Source organism: Artemia franciscana, chromosome 13 (genome assembly GCF_032884065.1).
Source record: "Artemia franciscana chromosome 13, ASM3288406v1, whole genome shotgun sequence".
NCBI lineage: Eukaryota > Metazoa > Arthropoda > Branchiopoda > Anostraca > Artemiidae > Artemia > Artemia franciscana.
In genome coordinates this window covers 41682429-41692820 of record NC_088875.1, presented here as the reverse complement: position 1 = coordinate 41692820, position 10392 = coordinate 41682429, and the positions used below count along the sequence as shown (strand labels likewise).

The 10392-nt window shown below is 35.6% G+C and overlaps 1 protein-coding gene across 1 annotated transcript in view; it reads right to left on the bottom strand.

Annotated features, from left to right (window-relative positions):
* The window catches only part of LOC136034951 (N66 matrix protein-like), an 83234-nt gene that overhangs the window by 54186 nt on the left and 18656 nt on the right, over positions 1-10392 (bottom strand). The window lies entirely within an intron of this gene.

Here is a 10392-nt window from a genome sequence, read left to right as displayed (position 1 = left end):
GAAAGAAAAAAGAAAAGTAAAATGCCCCCGTCAAAAGTGATATGCAAAATTTGGTGACATTGTCCCCTGATCCTGATCAGCTTAAAGAGGAAGGGGTCTTGTCGACCCTCTATCTGGTATTTCCTTTAGGAATTTATGACGGAACATACACTCATTCAGTGTCGGATGTCGAAGAATTTTTATGTCCTCTTTAAGGAATTTAATGGTTTTCTAAAAGAAACCGGAATGTCAATAGCTCAATATACTTTTCTTTTTTCCAATGAAGTTTGAACTATTAAACAATTTCATAGTAAATCTTAATTTTCGCAGGGCCATATCCCCCCCCCCCCCATTTCTGAGTTTTAGATTTTTTTTTCGGTGAAGGGAGTGAAGGATTTATCTAATTTTTCTGTCGAGTGACTTCACTTATAATAGTTTAAAAGGTTTTATTCCTCCTACGGTAAGCACAGCTGGCTTGTAAAGAGAATACAAGCAATGCAAAGACATCGACATTTGTGTTCATTGAAAAACTGCGGGATTTTCAAACTAAAGTATTAACTTTTGAATTTTGAAACAGAACCTAATTCGTATATTCATTCGTCTCATATTCGTCTCATTGCTAGCTCACCGTACGACATTCACAGGAATCTAGTTTTGAAATAAATAAAAACAAGTTTTTTCAGCTGAAAGTAAGGAGCAAAATTAAAACTTAAAACGAACAGAAATTATTACGCATATGAGGGGGTTCACCGTCTCGCTAATACCTCGCTCTTTACGCTAAAGTTTGAATTTTATTCCAATTTTTTTTAGAATGACCCCTGAATCACCAAGGTTATTTAACTAGAACAAAAAGCTCTTTTGATACTACAAAAGACTTTAGCGCAAAGAGCGAGGTGTTGACGAGTGGGCGAGCCCCCTCATATACGTAATAATTTCTGTTTATTTTAGGTTTTAATGTTGCTCCTTACGATTAAAGTTTGACTCTTTTTCTTAACTCTACATTTTAAAACAGTAAACAACTTTAGCGTAAAGAGCGGAGCGTTGAGGAGGAAAGGCCCTTTTCAAATACGGAGTAATTTCTGTTCGTTTTAAGTTTTAATGTCGCTCCTTTCTTTCATTTAAAAAATACTTGTTTTTTTTGTTTAATTTCTGGCTGTTTTTTTTTTTTTTAATTAATGCATGGTTTAATCTTGGCTCTCCGCACATAAATAATTAAAACGAAATTTGCAAATTCATTTTTTGGGGCTAAATGACTTTTTCATATTTTAATCGGAGTATTTTGAGAAAAAAGGAGCGAGGGAGGAGGCCTAGTTACCCTCCAATTTTTTGATTACTTAAAAAGGCAACTATAGCTTATAATTTTTTACGAACGTTTTCATAAGTAAAAAATATACGTAGCATACGAATTAAATTACGTAGCGAACTTCTATATTCGTATGTTTTTATTGCGTATATGAGGGGGCTCACCCCTCGTTGATACCTCGCTCTTCACATTAAACCTTAAATTTTGTCCTAATTCCTTAAGAATGACCCCTGAATCACAAAGGCTGTAGAATAAATAGTTGAAATTACTAAAAATACTTTAGCGTAAAGAGTGAGGTATTACGAGGAGGTAAAGCCTTCATATGCGTAATAATTTCTGTTCGTTTTAAGTTTTAATGCTGCTTCTGACTTTGAGTAGAAAAAACTTTTCATTTTTATTTTTCATTGTTTTTTTAAATAATGCTAGAAAATCCTGTGCCCCCTCCATTGAAAGTCTCTTCCTTCATGACAAGTTCCTCCATGGAGAGATCCTCCCCGGTAACCCTCTCCCTCAAATATACCCCCAAACCAAAAAATCCCCCTGAAAACGTCTGTGCACTTCCCAGTAACCATTACTATATGTAAACACAGGTCAAAGTTTGTAACTTGCAGCCCCTCCCACGGGGACTGCAGGGGAGTAATTCGTCCTAAAAACATAGTTATTAGGTTTTTCGACTATGATGAATAAAATGGCTACCTCATAATTTTGATCCGGTGACTTTTGGGAAAAAAGAGCGTGGGAGTGGGCCTAGGTGCCCTCCAATTTTTTGGTCACTTAAAAAGGGTACTAGAACTTTTAATTTTCGTTAGAATGAGCCCTTTCGCGACATTCTAGGACCACTGAGTCGATACGATCACCCCTGGGAAAAAACAACAAAAAAACAAATAAACACGCATCCGTGATTTGTCTTCTGGCAAAAAATGCGAAATTCCACATTTTTGTAAATAGGGGCTTGAAACTTCGTATGACTTTTAGGGGTGTTTCCCCCTATTATCAGAAACAAATAAGAACTAAATTTTAATAAAGGTTAGGAGTTGTATATCCTTCCTTTCTATGCTTTGTTGTTCTGTTTCTAGACTCTTCTGGAATATTGTTCTTGGGATTCTAATATATACATATTTATATTTCTAGAAATGTGAGGAATATATAAATTTGAAATGTCTCAGGTATACTATTCTAATTCAAGTTGTATATGAACGATATGTTCGAAAGTTTGAATTACGCTAGTCATGTTATATATTGTCTTATTCAAAATCTGTATATAAACAAAACCATGTTTTCAAGCTTGAAATTAATCAGGTGTAATACGTTTCTTCAACACCTGTAACGTTTAAAATAAATTAGGCATGTTTTTTAAATTACGTATCAACAATATTTTTTAAAGTTTGAAGTATCTTAAGATTCAAAGCCCGTTTTGAGCCACCGAAGCTTTAAACATAGTTTGAACATAGTAAAAAATAGTGAAAAAGAGAATAAAACCGCGGAATAAGGGAGCCAGAAAAAAATTGGGGGTGGGGTACCGAGGGATCCGCCAGTGACATAGTTTAAAGCGTGTTTGCAGTAATTAAGAAGATGATATATTACAAAACATAAAATTTTACTGGAGAGTAAACTGCAGAGATACAATTTGAGTTGTCTTTTTTTTACATGTATTCACAAATATCTCTTTCTAGGGAAGGTTCTTGTCTTGCCCTCTGAATTTTTTTTTACAGGACATGGACATTGTTTTGTCTTTTCTATTAAAAGCTCCGAAGTCTATCCATCTCTGTATTTCACAAAATGGGATTTGATCAAATGCACATTGTTTAATAGGGTGGATTTTAAGTAGAGCCTCGACAAAAAGGGCCCCTTAGGACTTTCTGAATTACCATGGCCAATATGACCTGCAAGGAGGATAAAAGGGTCATCTACCCCCTGCAGATCAAAATTTGAAAAATGCGTTAACAAATTGGAAGGGAAGTCCCCTCTTCCTCTTGTAGTTCTTGGATATGGATATGTGCTGGACTGGCTTCGATCATTCTGTCCACAAAATTTAATAATAAAGATTATTATTTATATATCTTCAATTTTCGAAAGCAAATTTACAGGAATTTTGAAAAAGAGTGAAATCCCTCCAAAATGTCGTCGATTGGAATTGAATTACATCATTAGCATTGGCAAAACATCTACAAGAGAATTACTGCCCCCCACCTTGAACAACAAGGAAAATCGTTTTCTTGTAAATAAGTAGTACTGATGTGTCGCCGCTTGCACTGGTACATCGATGAGAGCTCTTTAAGGGATCATTTGAAAGCTAGTTATATATATATATATATATATATATATATATATATATATATATATATATATATATATATATATATATATATATATATATATATATATATATATATATATATATATATATTTATATATATATATATATATATATTGTAATTCAACCTGATAAAGCTAACACAAAGTACCACACGGTACCCAAAAAGTGCACTTTAGGTGCCATTTCTGGAATAAAAAAGTCCAGCTCAGAAGAATTAAAGGGGTGTATTCGTAAACTCCTTTGCCTAAAGATTCAAAACTGAGGTTATAGCGCAAGTCCCTCGTCTAGATTATTTTTCTATACAAGCGTTAGAGAGAGTTTGGGTGAAGAATAGTATTTCAAATTAGATTTATCAATTAAATATGCAAAGAATTTAGATTCCGGTGCGAGGTAATCTACCACTTCTAACAAAGTGTTTGGTCACTTCGAGTTTTTACGATTTTACGAGTTTTCGAGATTTTACGAGTTTGGTCACTTCGCGATGCTTTGGACAGACTGGGACATTTCTTACTAGGTTCAATGACTTGGCAAATCTAAGGGGAGATTTGTTTAATAGTGGAAATGATGAGGTGATCCTAGGGATCCTTAAGTCAACGTCTCCTAGATATCTAACAACAATAGATTATTTTATTTTGAATAGTATATAGGTTTGAAAATAGTTTTTTTTTGAATAGGCAAGCTGAATGGTTTCTGGATTCCTAAGAATTATTCTTGAATTCTTTTCCCTTTGATTTCAATATGTAGAAATATGAGAATTACTGATGTGAAAAGTTGAATATTTTATTTCTATTTACCCTATATAATTTATTTTAAGGCTTGGTAATTGTTTTCAAGAAGTTAAGCTCCATGTTTAGTGGATGGTAAAATTTATCTGAATCTAAAAATGGTCGAAGCTTGAAGTACGGTAGCAAAAAGAGTGTAGTATGCAGAGTTTTAATCTCTGTCAGACATGTCCGCATGCTTTCCAAGGAATATGATAGAACTACCCTCTCCTTGTGAGTTTTCCAATTCCAGCCTGCTGATCACTAACGTTAGTAAATTTTTTTCCCGAAGTGATTTCTAAATGTTCTTGTAATTCTTCTCTCGTCTCATGATTTCCTGAATTTCTGGTCTTCAATTGAAAACGGATAAAAGCTCTTGTCTTGCAGATTACATATAATGTAACTACAAAACGGACTTGATTAAACTGACTTGTGTTATTTCCCTATAGGCTATTTGCAGAGTTTGCTTTTTCTAACGCTTTTCCTTGAAACTAAACTTATCTTTAGACAGGACTGTATCCAGAATTTCTTTTTTGGGGGGGAGGGGGATGTTTTACACAATGTTTTTTTTTGGGGGGTGTGGGCGGGGGGTTTACACAAAAAACCAAAAAGATGCATAAAAAATTTGTATATATTCATTTTTGTTACGTTTTTATGAGTCAGACCAACATTTGGGGGGAGGAGTTCAGACCCCTTCACCCCCCTCCTGGATACGGCCTTGTCTTTAGATAAATGGAAATATGTATATCGACAAAATCAGTCTTTCAAATCCGGTAATGATTGAATAATATACTAGGTCATGTATAAATTACTGTAGTCGTCTCTTCATCTTGTCGGCATTTTGTCAGATAACGATCTATTATTTTACCGCAAATTCATCTATGTACGCTATTCTGTCATAAAATAAAATTAACATTCATGGAAACATAACTTTAATTTTTTATCGGAAATTACAACATATACACTTCTCTAAAAGAAGAGGGTGTTAATCAATAAATTGTGCAAGTATAGGAAGGGGAAGTGGGATATTCTGGTCAGACACCATGGTCGGATTTTACATCAAATAGCATGCAATACAGCATATGAAAAGACTAGTAGATACATCATATATTGGCCTTTAAATGGCCAATGATTTATAATGTTTATGTCTCAAGCTTTATTTCTCTTAGACTGGCTAGACCTTGCCGACTGAGAATATTTTGGTGTACAAACAGTTGGTGGTAACGAAAAAGCTGTGTACAAAAATGTGAAATTTTGCTTTTTTTTGCCGGAAGAAACATCACTGATGCGTTTTTTTTTTTTTTTGCTTTCTCCAGGGATGATCTTATCGAACAAGTAATTTCAGAAGATCGGGAGAGGGCTTATTTGATTGAAAATCAAAAGTTCTAGTGTCCTTTTTAAGAGACCAAAAATATTGGAGGGCAACTAGCCCCCTCCCACACATTTTCCCCCGAAGTCGCCCGATAAAAAATTTTCGATAGCCATTTTTTAAGTATAGTCGAAAAATCTAATAACTATGTCTTTGAGGATGACTTGAACCACACAGTCCCCGGGGGAATGGCTGCAAGCTATGAACTTTGTCTATTGTTTGCATATAGTATTGGTTGTTGGAAAATATACACACGCTATTCAGGGACATTTTTCTGGTGGAGGTGAGAGGGGTTACGCGGGAGGATATTTCTACGGGGGAATTTTCCATGGAAAGGGAGCCAGATTTCCCAGCATTATTTAAAAAACGATCAACACCCCTTCTCCTCTCTGTTAAACATAAAACTTTTTCACTAATATCCCTAACTGCAGAAATTACATTTAAAAAAAAAAATTTCAACTGAAAGTAAGGAGTAACATTAAAACTTAAAACGGACGAAAATTATTACGTATATAAAGAGATTTGCCATCTGCTCAATACCTTGCTCTTTAAGCTAAAGTTTGATTTGTTGTTCCAGTTATTTAGGAATGACTCCTGAATCACAAAGCCCGTTTAATTAGAATGAAAAACTCTTTTAAAAGTTCTAAAAAGAACTTTAGCGTAAAGAATGAGGTATTGAGGAGGGGGCGACCCCCCCCCTCATATACGTAACAATTTCTCTCTGTTTTAAGTTTTAATGTCGCTACTTACTTTTAGTTGAAAAAACTAGTTTTTTTATGTATCTGTAAATTGAAAGGTTGCTTGATTACCTTTCAACAGCCTTTATTCATAATATATTTTTAAACTGTCCTTCCATACGGATATATAAAAGAGGGATAATCTCTCTTTTTGCGCCTACTTTCTCAAAAGACTATGTACAATTAATTTAACTTATTCTGATTTAACTATATATTAATTTTGTTTCTTTTAACACTTACTTTTTCGGGAAAGGATTTTTGTCAAAGGGAACAACTAAGGTAAAGTACCTTCCAATCCAGAGGAGGTAAAGGTATTTAGAGAACGAGTGCGATTCCAAAAAAGCGGTATGCTTATCCCCTCTTTAAAGACGAGGAAGTAGATTTGGACAAACTCTGGGAGTACCTCCTCTTGTCTCATTTTAGCAAAAATATATACGTTGAATTGATTTGCTATTTCCTGACATTCTTCAAAATAGAAAACCGTCGATAATAACTTGAGTTGGTCCATACGAGCATATAGATGAATATTCGGAAAGAAGGAAAAGTTTAGGCAATTAGGTTATTTTGTTTGTCTAATTTTCGCTTTGCATTTGGTTTTTGTAACCTGTTTTTTGATCATTTCCTGTTTTACAGACTTTTTTTGTTGGGAACGTAGCTCCTGGGCTTTTGAAATACACATCTATAGATCGATTTCTAGGACCACCAGTCCGAAGTTTTGTAGGATTTAACAGAAATGTACCACTTTTCGGGTAAACAGTCCTTTTCAAGCCTCCTTCCCTCCAAAAAAAATTAATGGGTTTGTGTGTACCTCTCGGAATCTTAGAAGGATACCCATATTTATAATAGGTTGTGAACCTCTTATTTCCTTGTTATTTATGCGTGAGTCTTGATACTGACTAATCACTACATTTTCAGAAAGGTATTTATTCATTTGTACTCTTAATCCTACGTTTAAACAACCCTTTCTAAACCTCTCACTATATAAATTTTTTTGACCAGTTGAAATATGCCATTCAGTTAAGAAAACAAATTGGGACTGTTAGAATTTTCCTATTGGAACTTAAAGACAAAGATACGGCGCCATGGCAGGTATGCATAAAGTTAGGGGGGCTATTTTGCCCAAAAGTTCATAATTTCTACGGCTACGATAAGGGACTATCAAGCGTCGATACTTGTGCTTAATTGTGTGTTTAATTTAGTCGTGGAAACTCTTAAAGAGTTTTACCGTTTCAGAAGTTTAGTTCACATGAAATAAAAAAAAAAGTTTTTCTTTTGAAAGTAAGGAGCAATATTAAAACGAGCATAAATTATACCGAGCATGAGGGGGCTTGCCTGCTCCTCAGTACCTCGCTCATTACGCTATGCTTCTTACTTTCAGTTGAATTTCTGATCGTTTTTTAAATAGTGCCGGTAAATCGGGCTCACCCTCCATGAAGAATTCTCTCCCGTCATGGGAAACTCCTCCATAGAAAGTTACTCAACCGCAAAATACACCCCCTCTCCGTAAAATTCCCTTTGGGTAATTCCCCTTTAAGTTTCCCTCCTTATAATTCCGTCCTCGCTTAAAATCTTCCGGAACATATCCACATACAAAATTGAGTTGGCAAAGAAAAAGTGAGACAAATAAAAAGAATTTCAAATAGGAATTCTGTCCAATCCCCCAGTGTAGAATTTCCTCTTGAAAGTTCACCCCCGGAAATTTTCATCCCCACGAAAATTTTTCCCTACGGAAACCCACCCAAGCAAAAAATCCCCCCATCCAGAAAAATGTATGTACACTTCCTGAACTGTACACTTCCCGAAAAGAAATACTGTGTGTAAACAATGGGCGAATTTCATAACTAACAGGCCTCTCCCACGGGCTGTGAGGGGTCACGTTGCCCCTAAAAACATAGTTATTGTCTGTTTCAACAATGCTGAACAAAATGGCTTTCTCAAAATTTTGAAAGATGTTTGAAATTGGATCACTAATCACTGGATCAAAATTCTGCGATAGCCATTTTATTCAGCATAGTCAAAAAAGCTTATAACCGTGTCTTTGGGGACGAATTACTCCCCTCCAGTCCCAGTGGGAGGGGCTACAAGTTACAAACTTTGATCAGTGCTTACATATAGTAATGGTTATTGGGAAGTGTACAGACGTTTTCAGGGGGGTTTTTTGATTGGGGGGGGGGAGTTTTGAGAAGAGGGGGATATTTCAATTGCTCTTGAGCCAAAACCAAACATGCATTACGCTATACCCAATCTGTATGGTTGGGTATAGCTCTTAAGCGACCCTGAGACTAACTAGATGGTCATTAAAAGAAGGGCATGGTTCACTGTGCCTGGACTAGAATGGCGCACGAACTGCATTGCTTCTTGTCGCCAACATTTCAACAAAAAGGTAGGTAGACAGGCTGTTTACTCCCATCTTTTTTCAAAATTGCGAAGTGCTCTTTAGTAATGCACCAGAATGATGATTTACAGAGATCTTCGCCCCTTCTTTGATGTTAAGGACACTCTGGTCCTCTTAAAACTTATGGGGAAATGGAAATTTGAACACGGATCAGAGACATGTGCCACTTCCAAGCCCACCTAATTTTCCGTGAGATAATGCTGGGATCTGCTCTTGACTTAATTGGCACCTAGTTACAATCTGTTAGGGAAAGTCTGTTTTGTTGGTTGTACTTGTCTACCGAGCGAATATCAGCACTTCAAACTTTTAGGTGGCGTCTTAAAAAGTTTTAAGTGGCGCCCAACTTTTAGGTCCAAGTCTAATTTTTTTCTACCACGTAATAGATCACAGCTAATTGGCTCTACAGCTTCACAGCTCGGCTCAAGAATTGACCCTCAGTAGCCTAGATGTTCCTTATGATTGCGCTGCATGATTGCAGACATGAAATAGGCTCATAACTCCTCTCCCCCCCCCCCCACACACACCTTCAACAGCATTAAAGCTGTTTCCTGGTCGATATATAGGCAACAATTGCAATTAATTTCTTAACAAAGACACTTTTGCTAAAGATCGGGATGAGAAATTAATTCGTGTGTTTAATAAAAACACACGATATAAATTAGTCAGTTCACTTTTTCATTTGTGTGTTTTTATTATTTAGGTTCACGAGGTTAAGTGTCCATTTCAACTCTATTGGGGGCATAATTGTAGAACATAAAATTAATTTTCCGAATTGTGGTTTATGCAATCAACAGGGCAAGGACTCTAAGTAATTTTTTTGCTTTAAATGTTTTTTTTTATTATTCTACTAAAATAATCTATTATTATCCACAATCTCTACTTTTCTACTGTGGTAAGACTAAAAAACTTGCCGCTGTGGTAAGACTAAAAACTAAAAACATACAATCAAACAGTTCGTGGTAACGAACTGTAGTAAGGAGCGATCCGGCTCAATAGTAACCAAAACTCTAAAAAATTGAATTTTGATATAAATAGCTACATCAAAAGAATCGCATTTTAATGCTGATTTTAAATATATAAGTTTCATCAAGTTTAGTCTTAGCCATCAAAAGTTACGAGCCTGAGAAAATTTGCCTTATTTAGGAAAATAGGGGGAAACACCCCCTAAAAGTCGTAGGATCTTAACGAAAATGACACCATCAGATTCAGCGTAATCAGAGAACCCTACTGTAGAAGTTTCAAGCTCCTATCTACAAAAATGTGGAATTTTGCATTTTTTGCCAGAAGACAAATCACGGGTGCGTGTTTATTTGTTTGTTTTTTTGTTTTTTTTTTGTTTTTTTTCCCCAGGGGTCATCGTATCGACCAAGTGGTCCTAGAATGTCGAAAGAGGGCTCATTCTAACGGAAATGAAAAGTTCTAGTGCCCTTTTTAAGTGACCGAAAAAATTGGAGGGCATCTAGGCCCCCCTCCCACGCTCATTTTTTTCCCAAAGTCAACGGATCAAAATTTTGAGATAGCCATTTTGTTT